The sequence below is a fragment of the Tursiops truncatus genome, chromosome 13 (assembly GCF_011762595.2).
Source record: "Tursiops truncatus isolate mTurTru1 chromosome 13, mTurTru1.mat.Y, whole genome shotgun sequence".
NCBI classification, from domain to species: Eukaryota; Metazoa; Chordata; class Mammalia; order Artiodactyla; family Delphinidae; genus Tursiops; species Tursiops truncatus.
In genome coordinates, this window is record NC_047046.1 from 65458415 (window position 1) to 65472143 (window position 13729).

General features: G+C 41.9%; 1 protein-coding gene across 1 annotated transcript in view; it reads left to right on the forward strand.

Moving 5' to 3' along the window:
* Positions 1 to 12877: 12877 nt before the first annotated feature.
* SKA1 (spindle and kinetochore associated complex subunit 1) overlaps positions 12878 to 13729 on the forward strand; it is a 31769-nt gene continuing 30917 nt past the window's right edge. Inside the window, exon 1 of the mRNA XM_073790735.1 lies at positions 12878 to 12899. The gene's annotated coding sequence lies outside the window, so the exon portion shown is untranslated. The remainder of the gene's footprint in view (positions 12900 to 13729) is intronic.

Genomic DNA, 13729 nt, shown 5'->3' on the forward strand with positions numbered 1-13729 from the left:
TAGAGAAGTATTATGGGACAAATTCCCCTGCCGTTGGCACCAGTGCAAGGTCAGGGTATAGCACAAGTGCTTCTATCCCGATTCCAAAGCTTTCTCTTAATAGATGATAACCTGTTGTTTGGCAAATCAAAGTCTCAGTGTCAAGAAAGTCTCACTTTTGGGCTTCTCTGGTGGCGCAGTGGTTGAGAGCCCGCCTGCCGATGCAGGGGACACGGGCTCGTGCCCCGGTCCGGGAGGCTCCCGCGTGCCGCGGAGCGGCTGGGCCCGTGAGCCATGGCCGCTGAACCTGCGCGTCCGGATCCTGTGCTCCGCAACGGGAGAGGCCAAAATAGCGAGAGGCCTGCGTACCGCAAAAAAAAAGAAAAGAAAAGAAAAGAAAGTCTCACTTTTGCATGAAAACCTGGCAACTATGCTACAGCTGCTGTTAAAGCTGTCAGCTATGTAGAATCAAAAGCAGATGTCGTCACTGTGATCCATGAGAAGAACTCAAAAGGCATTTTCATAGTTGCAACCAGTACTTCCCTTCAGGAACCCGTTTTGTTTTGCTTTGTTTACTGATTCTTGGGCTGTTTGGTCTGCCACTTAAGAGTACAGACTGGCAGAGTAAGACACTCTTCTCTGGGGCCATGAACAAACTGCAGCTGCTAATCAGACCTTCTGATCACTCATGTAGATGCTCACAGTAAGGAATTATTCTCTGATGAGATTGACTGTAATCAAGCTGCTGATCAAACTGCACTGCTCAGATCACCACCAGACACTGCAGTGCACCCACCATCTGGGATGGGCACAAAGAAAAAGACTTTGGCCCCATCTGCTCCTGATGGATTGACTACATAGAACTCTTGACCCGCTTTTAGGGATACCAAGGATGACCCACCACTCCTGACACTTTTCAGCTTACAGTGAGATTCCAGTCTAATCAGCCAACTCTAGCCATACCATTTGGCCCAAGAATTAATTGGAACCCTCATACATTGGTGGGAGTGTAATATGGTGCAGCTGCTTTGGAAAAGATTTTAGCAGTTCCTTCAAAAGTTCAACATAGAACTACCATTTGATCTGGCAATTCCACTCATCCAAGATAATTAAAAATGTACGTCCAGGGCTTCCCTGGTGGCGCAGTGGTTGAGAGTCCGCCTGCCGATGCAGGGGACGCGGGTTCGCGTCCCAGTCCGGGAGGATCCCACACGCCGCGGAGCGGCTGGGCCCGTGGGCCATGGCCTCTGAGCCTGCGCGTCCGGAGCCTGTGCTCCGCAACGGGAGAGACCACAACAGTGAGAGGCCTGCGTACCGCAAAAAAAAAAAAAAAAAAAAAAATGTACGTCCATACAAAAACTTGTAGATAAATGTTCATGGCAACAAATAACCAAAAAGTGGGAACAATCGAAATGTCCATCAACTGATGAATAGACAAACAAAATGTATTATAGCTCTACAATGTAATATTATACCATTACATAAAAGAATGAAGTACTCATACACCATGTTATCAATACGACATGCATGAACCTTGAAAGCATTGCTAAATAAAAGAAGCAAACACAAATGGTCACATATTGTGTGATTCCATTTATATGAAATGTCCAGAATAGGCAAATCTATAGAGACATAAAGTAAACATCTTTGTTTTGTTGCCAGTCTTGAGGGAAAGAAAGTATTCAGTATTTTCCTATTAAGTATGATGTTAGCCGTGGGTTTTTTTGTAGATGCCTTTTATCAGGTTGAGGAAGTTCCCTACTATTCCTAATGTGTTGAGTGCTTTGTTTTTGAATCATGAAGGGCTGTTGAATTTTGTCAAATTCTTTTCTGTGTCTATTGAGAAGATTAATATTCTATAAGTATTGATTTATAAAGATTAATTTTTTATGTTAAGCCATGCTTGCATTCCTGGGATACAACCCACTTGATCATTGTGTATGATCTTTTTTATATGTTGCTGGATTTGATTTGCCAGTAATTTATTGAGGATATTGTGTTTTATATTCATAAGAAATCTTGATCTATAGCTTTATTTTCTTGTGATATTTTTGTCTGGTTTTGGTGCCAGAGTAATACTAGCCTCTTTTGATAAGTTGGAACTGTTACCTCCTCTTGTATTTTTTTTTGAAGCGTTTGTGAAGAATTGACATTACTTAATCCTTAAACATTTGGTAGAATTCACCAGTGGAGTCATGTGGACTGGGCTATTCTTTGTGAGAAGTTTTAAAAATTACTAAGTTTCTTTGCTTGTTATAGGTCTACTCAGATTTTCTATTTCTGTTATAGTCATTTTTGGTAGTTTGTGTCTTTCTAGGAATTTGTCTATTTCAACTGAATTATCTAATTTATTGGCAATGATTTATACTATTTTTTAAAATAATCATTTACTTCCGTAACATTGCTATTTCGCTTCTGATTTTAGTAATTTGAATCACTTTTCTCTTGGTCATTCTAGCTAATTTGTCATTAAAGATATCTTTTCATGGGAATTCCCTGGCAGTCCAGTGGTTAGGACCCCATGCTCTCACTGCCAAGGGCCTGGGTGCAATCCCTGGTTGGGGAACTAAGATCCCACAAGCCGTGTGGTGAAAAAAAAAAACAACAAATCTTTTCAAAGACCTAGCTCTTTGATTTTGCATCTTTATTAACTTACACTTTAATCTTTATTATCCTTCCTTCTGATCACTATGGGTTTAATTTGCTTTCCTTTTTCGATTTATTTTAATCTGAAAATCTACATTGTTGATTTGAGTGTAATGGACTCTAAAAAGAAAAACTATATAAGTGGGCAATCAAAACTCAGTTTCCAGTAAAGAACACAATAAGATAGGCAGTAATGTGGAAATTCTAGGAAGCATGCCTCCAGTTTGATAGAATGCTCAGCCTCATGGTTGGGTAGGGGAATAAAAGACCCAAGCTGGCTCTAAGAGACCCAAACCACATTATTAACTCACTCTTCTTTTACTTTCCATGCTTACCCCTGGGAAACTGGGCTACCGGAATTTAACCGTGGCAAATAAGAGCAAGGTGTGGGTGAGGACTCAGATCTGGTGCTTCCTTTACCAGTTGGCTATGTTGTCCGAATGTGAGCAGTTGTGGGTATTGTTGACAATGATCATGCTTACGAAAGCTCTAATTTTACCATTGGCAACAAATGCCATCAACTGTTTTATTTGAAGTGATGGTCTCACTATTGTAGATTGTTTATTGATTATTTGCCTCTGACAGTTTTGAAAGCAGGAAGTGTGAGTCCGCCAACTTGTTATTCTTTTAAAATATTGTTTTGGCTATTCTGAGTTCCTTAAATTTCCATACAAATTTTATGATCAGCTTGTTTAATTTTTCAAAGAAGTGAGCTGGGATTTTGATAGGGGTTGTGTTGAATCTGTAGATCAATTTGGGGCAGTACTATCATAGTAACAATATTAAATTTTTCCATCTAGAAACATGGGATGTCATTCTTTCCCCTTAACGTGAGCCCTGACTTTAGGTCCAGCTGGGCTAGTCTGGGCCCAGGAATTGGAGGCAGCTGGACAACTTTCTAGGGTCTAGGGCCCAGGTCATTAACTCCCTTCTTTCCCCTTTCCCTTCCCATGTCCAGCTCCCTGCCCCCCAACTCCTCAATTGCCAGGGTTGCCAAGTAGGCAGTGTCAGGCCTTTCACCCCCCTGTGCCCCAGAAAGCCAAAACGTTATCTTTACATCTTCAGAGCCCCTGGTACGTCAACCGCCGCCACACTGGCAGGATGTCAGAAATTGCAGCGACCAGTGAGGAGTGCTTCAAGGTTCGGCGTCCTGGTTGCCCCGGGCTACCAGCTCCAAGAGGAAGGTGTGTGGCGCTGTGTCTGCGTCTGGCCGGAAATGGGCAGCGTGACCATGGGAACCTAGAACGCCGAGACCAGGTACTTCCTCTTGGCTCGAGGCTTCGAGATTCTTTCCTCCACCTCTCTGGATATTTTCGGGGTTCTGCCCGGAAGGCAAACCATGTTCTAGTACGTCTTTCCCCTTGGCAAAGTCGAAGGTCTAAATACAACTCCAATTTATACAACTAATTGTATCTTATAATAGGTATAAAGGTTTGGTTAGATCGCACCTGGTACCAGGAGTGCACAGTTCGGGCTTTCTTAGCACGTCGGGAAGATTTGTGTTATTTTGTTGTTTATTGTACTGTCTTAAAATGGGGGTGGGCGGGCAGGAGTGCCCCTCCCGGATCAGGCGGAGGAGAGCGAAGGTCGTGGTAGCATCCCTTCCCCGCCTCCCACAGCAGCCGCGGCTCCGCCCCCCGCCGGGTCCCCTCCGCTCCCTGCGGGTGCCTCGGCTTTGGCATCGGCGGGAGGGGCCCCAACCGGAGACCTCGGGCACTCCAAGAGCTCCACAACCCGCCAGGGAGCCCCGGAAGTCGAGTCCCGCGTGAGGTCCGTCCGCCCTCTGCAGGTTTGTCCAACGTCTGAAACCGCTCCTGGGAGGATGGGTCTTCATATTGGAAATCCTGCATCCCCCGGCGATCAGCGCGTACCTGGAGCTGGAGGGGCCTCGGCTCAGCGACAGGAGGCCCGGGCTGTGCCCGAGCCCGGTACTCTCCTGGGGAGACTCTTCCAGACACTACCCACCGGCAGGGTAGCTCTCAGCCGAGCCCCGAGGACCGGGTGGAGGCCGGGCGTCTTCCTGGCCGGGTCTGCAGCCGGCCGCCGGGCGCCCTTCACTCTTACGGAGAAACCCATGTCGACATAACGGAGAGTTTAACTGAGCTACTACTCCTGGGTATTGCTGCCTCCTCATCCATTTTGTTTGGCCAAGTGGTTTGCAGGAACCTTAAACTGACACTAGCCCCCTCATGCAAGCGCACACCCTCCATGGCAGCCACAGAGTCACAGGCAAACAGAAGTTCCTGGTATGCCTTCCCCAACAGCTCTTTTGATCAACAGTCTCCCCCGCTTCCCAGCGCCTGTATGCCTTATGCACCCCTTAGATAGAACTCCTGCGGCTTACCAAAATTCTGGTTTGAATTGACCTATCGGATCCTAGCCTGGGAAGCCCAAAGCACTCCACCCAGGGACCCTAGCAAGGGCATGTGCCCCCGTGTCCTGCCTTCTTGCACTCTGCCTTGACCTGACAGCTGCTGTAGAGATGAAGTGTACTTTCTCCAGGACCTGTGAGTAATAAACTTCTCTAATTATTCTTGTGGTCCTGTTGTCACCAACCTGCACCCTGTGCCTCACTTAACAAATGTTAATTTAACAAAGTCACAAGACAGTGCCACTCTCACCCCCCTCAAGGACTCACCCCTCTGCCGCTGCCTAGGGAGAGCCAGATCACAGAGCCCTGGCCCAACCAGTTCAGATCCGGCGACAGGCGGCATGAAGAGCATGTGGCTTGGGAACTGGGTTGACCTCAGTAAGCCAGGAAGTGCATCACTGGTCCCTGGGGACCGTGACACAAGGAGAAGCAGGAGTCAGAAAACCTGCATCACTGGCTGGCTGGAGTTTGCAGCCCATCAGGGATAGGTGTCACCTGGACAGGGGACGTGAGGCTGCTTCCTTGGGTATCTGACTGCGTTTGTCAGCCTCCATCCTCCCTACCTTCTGTGGGCCATGAGTACTAGGATAGAAAGAGGAATCTCATCAGCAGTGGGAGATCTGCTGGAGGCCGCTGTGTGATAATTGTTATTCTCTCCCAGGCACCACCTTTCACGCCACAACTGAATTAAAAGTTACTATCACCACTTGCCAGATTGTCTTTTTTTTCTAGTATTGTGATATGACTTTGTTTCCCTCCTGTGTCCCCGACTGACCCTTTTCTTCTCTTGATGATTTAGGAAGATAAAACAAATGTTTGCAAGTTTCAGAATGTTTATGGTAGGCTACCATGTTATGTCTCTGCTTTGCGCTGTTTTAAAAAGTGTAATTGTCCCAACATTCTTTTGATCTCAAGCATAACAGGGAATTGTGTGAAAACAAAACAAAGAACAAAAAAAAAATTCTTGTAATTTCTTTGAAATAGTTTGGAACAGTTTTTACTGTTTTATCTTAATATAGATAGTGTTTTTGTTTGCATTTCAAAAAACAAATGTAGCTATAAAACATTGTATTGTTTATTCTTAAATGTATTATGTAATCTTTATGAATTTACAATATATGTGCTTATATTTGCTCATTAAATAAAGGATTTTTTGAAAAATCATTTGTAATACTACAAAGAAGAATGGCAAATACAAAGGTTACTGTTTTCATTTCATAAATATTTTCCTTTGATCTGACAAAAACGGGAGAGGAGGGAAGTCACTGACTTTTTTTCTACCATTATAGTATTTTAAGATTAGTTACAACTCTTCCTTGATAAGGTAACTGTTTTTAATCTCAGCATTGTACAAGCAACTTCTTCAATCCATCAGGAAGAATCTTTGGGCCAGACCCTTCCTTTTAGGGTGTTTGGAACTCCTTTGTTGCAACATGTTAATAATTATACTATTTATAATTTCATCTTTACCAAAATGTCATATAAAAGGAAACTTTTTACATGGGCCTGTTTCACTTGGATTAATACTTTTGAAATCCATCCAAGTTGTTGCATGTATCAATAGTTCCTTCTTTTTAATTGTGTTAGTATTCTTTGTATGAATGTACCATATTTTATCCATCTACTGAAAGGCATTTAGGTTGTTTTCAGGTTTTGGTGGTTATGAATAAACTTGCTATAAATATTTGCATACAATTTTTTACGTGAACATAAATTTTCATTTTTCTTGAGTAAATACCTACTTGGGATTGTAGGGTGATTTGGTAAGTTTTTTAAAACTGCCAACTTTTCCAGAGTGGCTGTACCAGTCTCATGAGCAATGTATTTTATTTATCTCATTGTTTTTTGGAAAACATCTTTATTAAGATATAATTCACATGTCATAAAATTTACCTGTTTACAGTGTACAATTCAATGTTTTTTTTTGTATATTCACAGTTGTACAACGATTACCAAAATCAATTTAGAACATTTTCATCACCTCAAAAAAGGAACTCTGTACCCATTAACAGACATTCCCCACTTCCCTTCAACCTCTCCATCCCTAAGCACGCACTAATTTACTTTTTGTTTCTATAGATTTGCTTAGACTGGACATTTCATATTAATGGAATTATACAATATGTAGACTTTTGTGACTGGTTTCTTAGCAAAATTTCAAGGTTCATTCATGTGGTAGCATGTATTAGTACTTCATTCCGTTTTATAGCCAAATAATATTCCATTATTTGGATTACCACATTTTACCACTCATTCGTTGATGGACATTTGGGTTGTTTCCACTTTTTTAGCAGTTATGAACCGTGCTGCTATGAACATTTGTGTACAAGTTTTTACATAGACATATGTTTTCATTACTCTTGGGTATATACCTGGGAATGGAATTGCTGGATCATATGGTAACTCTACCTTTAATCATCTGATGAACTGCAAGGCTGTTTTCCAAAGTGGCTGCATCATTTTACATTCGCACCAGCAATGCATGGGATAATTGTGACCTCCTGTGTCTTCCATCATACTGTACACATTGCAGAATCAATGTGGGGCTAAATCAGTATGTCTGTAATTGCATAAATGCAAATGGAGGGGTTACTAGAGTGTTGTACTGGTTAGGCAGAAACAAAGGAATTTGGGTGCTTATACCAACAATTCTACAGTGCTATGCAGAAATTATCAATATTCTATGGCAAGCAGCATTCCTTCCTCCAGTTTCCAGGTCTGCAGGGTCAGTTCCGCCAAGCATCTCTCAGGGTAGAACTGGTCACATAAAGCAGTCATAGAAGGCTGAGGGACATAGGCATGAAATCCACAGCTCCATCACATACCACAGACCACACTCCAAGAGATGCAGAACTAGTTCCATATCTCAAGCTGGTTAACAGCCAGCTCAGAGCCCAGATCTCCTGCCTCTCAGCCCTGTCTCTTGGGACATAACCTCTCAGCCCTGTCTCTTGGGACATAACCTATCACAAGTGGACAGCATCCCCGACCCCCCTCCCCGATGTACCTTGGACACTGAAGGACATTCAAGACCTCAAATTATGATTTTCCAGAGACATAATTTATATGTTGAGTCTGACTAGTGGGGTATATTTCTTAGGAGTAGGGTACGTAGTGAACTCACCTGCCAAACCGCCCTAGTGAACCAGAGCACAGTCCCCTCCTAACTGGAGCCCTGACTGCGATCCAGTTGGGTGCGCTAGGTTGGGCCTAAGGATGGGGAAAGCCGGAGAAATCTAAGGGTCTCGCACACTCCCGCCAACCCCCGAGTTTTACCATGATAACCATTGGGAGTGGGGCTCTACACCTCCCGCTGCAGGACGCCTATCAGCGCCCTGCGCTCAGAGGGGATACTTTCCAAGTAAGAGACCGGAAGCGGCTCTGTCTCCATGGGAACCGAAGACTCCAGGACTCAGGACTTCCTTGAATGGCTGAGTCTGCGCAGTTCTCACCTCACCATTGGTCACGCCCATAGGCTCCGTTCCTCGCTTCCTCTCAGGTTCTGATGGAAAGGTGCAGACGCTCAGGAAATCGATTATGGTAACTACCATAACAGTCCTTTCCCATGAGAAACTCACGATGTAGTTGGAGAGACGATATAAAAGCAAACACTTTCATTAAATTGTTAAAAGCGCATCAATAATAAAGGAACGCAAATTTCAGAAAAATATGACCTAGTCTAAACGGATCAAGGAAGATTCCCTTGAGAGGTAATTATTGACTTAAATTTTGAAAGATGATTCGAATTATTCACAGAGGATAAAAAGATTTTGTGGGCCGAAGGATATTCTGGACAGAAGAACGTGATGAACAGAAACTCAGAGGTGTCAAAGAGCATGCTTGTACTGGTAGGGTGCGGTTGGAGGCACACAGAAGTGGCAACCTCCAGAAACAGCTGTTCGGGTGGGATTAACTGCTTGGCTAGAGAGGCTGGTTGCTGAGGTAGGCAGGAGCCAGGGCAACCGGTATGTCATACCAAGGAACCTGGGCTTTCCTTTGAAGATGATAGGGAGCCATGAAGGCACTTTTTTCAGGGGGAAAAAAAAAGTGAGTCCTGCCACAATCACCGTGCTCACCCATGACCATTGTGTATCAGACATTCCTGATCTGGTTCCCCTCCTGTCAGCTGAACTCCAATTCTGACCCTGTTTTCCGTTCTTTTCACTTAAAAATTTTTTTTATTTATTTTATTTAGTTTTGGCTGCATTGGGTCTTCGTTGCTGCCTGAGGGCTTTCTCCAGTTGCGGTGAGCAGGAGCTGCTCTTCCTTGCAGTGCTCAGGCTTCTCATTGCAGTGGCTTCTCTTGTTACGGAGCAGGGTCTCTAGGCGCACGGGCTTCAGTAGTTGTGGCGCAGGGGCTTAGTTGCTCTGCGGCATGTGGGATCTTCTTGGACAAGGGCTCGAACCCATGTCCCCTGCATTGGCAGGCAGATTCTTAACCACTGTGCCACCAGAGAAGTCCCTGACCCTGTTTTTCTAATCAATAACAAATCTGAGTGTGATGAGGATATTGTTGTCAATTCCAAATTTGTCATGAACATCTATGCGGCAGGCCAGATGAAAGGGCAGGACCTCCAGGAGCTGGTCAAGAACAGAACAGCACAGTAGATCATGGGCCAGATAATCCAGACATTTCATTTTGGATGATAAATAGCTTAGCAATAGAATGTACAGGGATAGCGGATCCTGTATTGCACTGCCCTGTGGGACATATTCCCCCAGCTGCAGGTAGTGTTGTTAGAAAATTCACCAAGAGGCTTTATTGAGGGTCTAAAACATGCACTGGGAAAAATGTTCATGGAAAACAATGCTAAAAGCAAAATGATTAAAGGCTGGGATATTTAGTTGTATAGAATGATTTACTGATTGGCTGATTAATTGATCTGAGCTGGGTTTTTGTTTTGTTTTTCTTTGTTTGTTTTTTAAATTCAAGGGGGAGGAGGTTAATTACATAGGAAACAGAGGGCAGAATCTAATGGGCAAAGTCCAGGACAATGAGGGGGACGTTGGTCCTTAAGGGGAGGTTGTTTGTTTTTTTGCTATTGAGCTGCATGAGCTGCTTGTAAATTTTGGAGATTAATCCTTTGTCAATTGCTTCATTTGCAAATATTTTCTCCCATTCTGAGGGTTGTCTTTTGGTCTTGTTTATGGTTTCCTTTGCTGTGCAAAAGCTTTTAAGTTTCACTAGGTCCCATTTGTTTATATTTGTTTTTATTTCCACTTCTCTAGGAGGTGGGTCAAAAAAGATCTTGTTGTGATTTATGCCATACAGTGTTCTGCCTATGTTTTCCCCTAAGAGTTTTATAGTGTCTGGTCTTACATTTAGGTCTTTAATCCATTTTGAGTTTATTTTTGTGTATGGTGTTAGGAAGTGTTCTAATATCATTCTTTTACATGTAGCTGTCCAGTTTTCCCAGCACCACTTATTGAAGAGGCTGTCTTTTCTCCATTGTATATTCTTGCCTCCTTTATCAAAAATAAGGTAACCATATGTGCATGGGTTTATCTCTGGGCTTTCTATCCTGTTCCATTGATCTATATTTCTGTTTTTGTGCCAGTACTATACTGTCTTGATTACTGTAGCTTTGTAGTATAGTCTAAAGTCCAGAAGCCTGATTCCTCCAGCTCCGTTTTCCTTTCTTAAGGTTGCTTTGGCTATTCAGGGTCTTTTGTGTTTCCATACAAATTGTGAAATTTTTTGTTCTAGTTCTGTGAAAAATGCCATTGGTAGTTTGTTAGGGATTGCATTGAATCTGTAGATTGCTTTGGGTAGTATAGTCATTTCACAATGTTGATTCTTCCAATCCAGGAACATGGTATATCTCTCCATCTGTTTGTATCATCTTTGATTTCCTTCATCAGTGTCTTATAGTTTTCTGCATACAGGTCTTTTGTCTCCTTAGGTAGGTTTATTCCTAGGTATTTTATTCTTTTTGTTGCAATGATAAATGGGAGTGCTTCCTTCATTTCTCTTTAGGATCTTTCATCATTAGTGTATAGGAAAGCAAGAGATTTCTGTGCATTAATTTTGTATCCTGCTACTTCACCACATTCATTGATCCGCTCTAGTAGTTTTCTGGTGACATCTTTAGGATTCTCTATGTATAGTATCATGTCATCTGCAAACAGTGACAGCTTTACTTCTTTCCAATTTGGATTCCTTTTTCTTCTCTGATTGCTGTGGCTAAAACTTCCAAAACTATGTTGAATAATAGTGGTGAGAGTGGACAACCTTGTCTTGTTCCTGATCTTAGAGGAAATGGTTTCAGTTTTCACCATTGAGAACGATGTTGGCTGTGGGTTTGTCATATATGGCCTTTATCATGTTGAGGTAAGTTCCCTCTCTGCCTACTTTCTGGAGGAATTTTATCATAAATGTGTGTTGAATTTTGTGAAAAGCTTTTTTTGCATCTATTGAGATGATCATATGGTTTTTCTCCTTTTTTTTTTTTTTTTTTTTTTTGCGCTACGCGGGCCTCTCACTGTTGTGGTCTCTCCCGTTGCGGAGCACAGGCTCCGGACACACAGGCCCAGCGGCCATGGCTCACGGGCCCAGCCGCTCCACGGCATGTGGGATCTTCCCGGACCGGGGCACGAACCCGTGTCCCCTGCATCGGCAGGCGGACTCTCAACCACTGCGCCACCAGGGAAGCCCCGGTTTTTCTCCTTTAATTTGTTAATATGGTGTATCACATTGATTGATTTGTGTATATTGAAGAATCCTTGCATTCCTGGGATAAACCCCACTTGATCATGGTATATGACCCTTTTAATGTGCTGTTGGATTCTGTTTGCTAGTATTTTGTTGAGGATTTTTACATATATGTTCATCAGTGATATTGGCCTGTAGTTTTCTTTCTTTGTGACATCTTTGGTTTTGGTATCAGGGTGATGGTGGCCTCGTGGGATGAGTTTGGGAGTGTTCCTCCCTCTGCTATATTTTGGAAGAGTTTGAGAAGGATAGGTGTTAGCTCTTCTCTAAATGTTTGATAGAATTCACCAGTGAAGCTATCTGGTCCTGGGCTTTTGTTTGTTGGAAGATTTTTAAACACCGTCTCAATTTCAGTGCTTGTGATTGGTTTGTTTATATTTTGTATTTCTTCCTGGTTTCTCGGAAGATTGTGCTTTTCTAAGAATTTGTCCATTTATTCCAGGTTGTCCATTTTATTGGCATAGAGTTGCTTGTAGTAATCTCTCATGATCCTTTGTATTTCTGCAGTGTCAGTTGTTACTTCTCCTTTTTCATTTCTAATTCTATTGATTTGAATCTTCTCCCTTTTTTCTGAGTCTGGCTAATAGTTTATCAATTTTGTTTATCTTCTCAAAGAACCAGCTTTTAGTTTTATTGATATTTGCTATCATTTCCTTCATTTCTTTTTCATTTATTTCTGATCTGATCTTTATGATTTCCTTCCTTCTGCTACCTTTGGGTTTCTTTTTTTTTTTTTTTTTCTTATTTCTCTAATTGGTTTAGGTGTAAAGTTAGGTTGTTTATTTGAGATGTTTCTTGTTTCTTGAGGTAAGATTGTATTGCTATAAAATTCCCTCTTAGAGCTGATTTTGCTGCATCCTATAGGTGTTGGGTCATCGTGTTTTCATTATCATTTGTATCTAGGTATTTTTTTATTTCCTCTTTGATTTCTTCAGTGATCTCTTGATTATTTAGTAGTGTATTGTTTAGCTTCCATGTGTTTGTATTTTTTACAGTTTTTTTTCCTGTAATTGATGTCTAGTCTTATAGCACTGTGATCAGAAAAGATACTTGATATGATTTCAGTTTTCTTAAATTTACCAAGGCTTGATTTGTGACCCTAGATATGATCTATCCTGGAGAATGTTCCATGAGCACTTGAGAAGAAAGTGTATTCTGTTGTTTTTGGATGGAATGTCCTGTAAATATCAAGTAAGTCCATCTTGTTTAATGTATCATTTAAAGTTTGTGTTTCCTTTTTTATTTTCATTTTGGATGATCCGTCAATTGGTGAAAGTGGGGTGTTAAAGTCCTCTACTATGATTGTGTTACTGTCGATTTCCCATTTTATGGCTGTTAACATTTGCCTTATGTATTGAGGTGCTCCTATGTTGGGTCCATAAATATTTACAATTGTTATATCTTCTTCTTGGATTGATACCTTGATCATTATGTAGTGTTCTTCTTTGTGTCTTGTAATAGTCTTTATTTTAAAGTCTATTTTGTCTGATAATGAGAATTGCTACTCCAGCTTTCTTTTGATTTCCTTTTGCATGGAATATCTTTATCCATCCCCTCACTTTCAGTCTGTATACAGCATATATACGGGTCATGTTTTTGTATCCATTCAGCCAGTCTATGTCTTTTGGTTGGGGCATTTAATCCATTTACATTCAAGGTAATTATCGATATGTATGTTCCTGTTACCATTTTCTTAATTGTTTTGGGTTTGTTATTGTAGGTCTTTTCCTTCTCTTGTGTTTCCTGCCTAGGTAAATTCCTTTAGCATTTTGTAAAGCTGGTTTGGTGGTGCTGAATTCTCTTAGCTTTCACTTGTCTGTAAAGGTTTTAATTTCTCTGTCGAGTCTGAATTAGATCCTGGCTGGATAGAGTAATCTTGATTGTAGGTTTTTCCCTTTCATCACTTTAAATATGTCCTGCCACTCCCTTCTGGCTTGCAGAGTGGAGATAAATGAAATATAGAATAGAAAAATAATAGAGAAAATCAACAAAAATAAAAGTTAGTTCTGAGGAAAGATTAA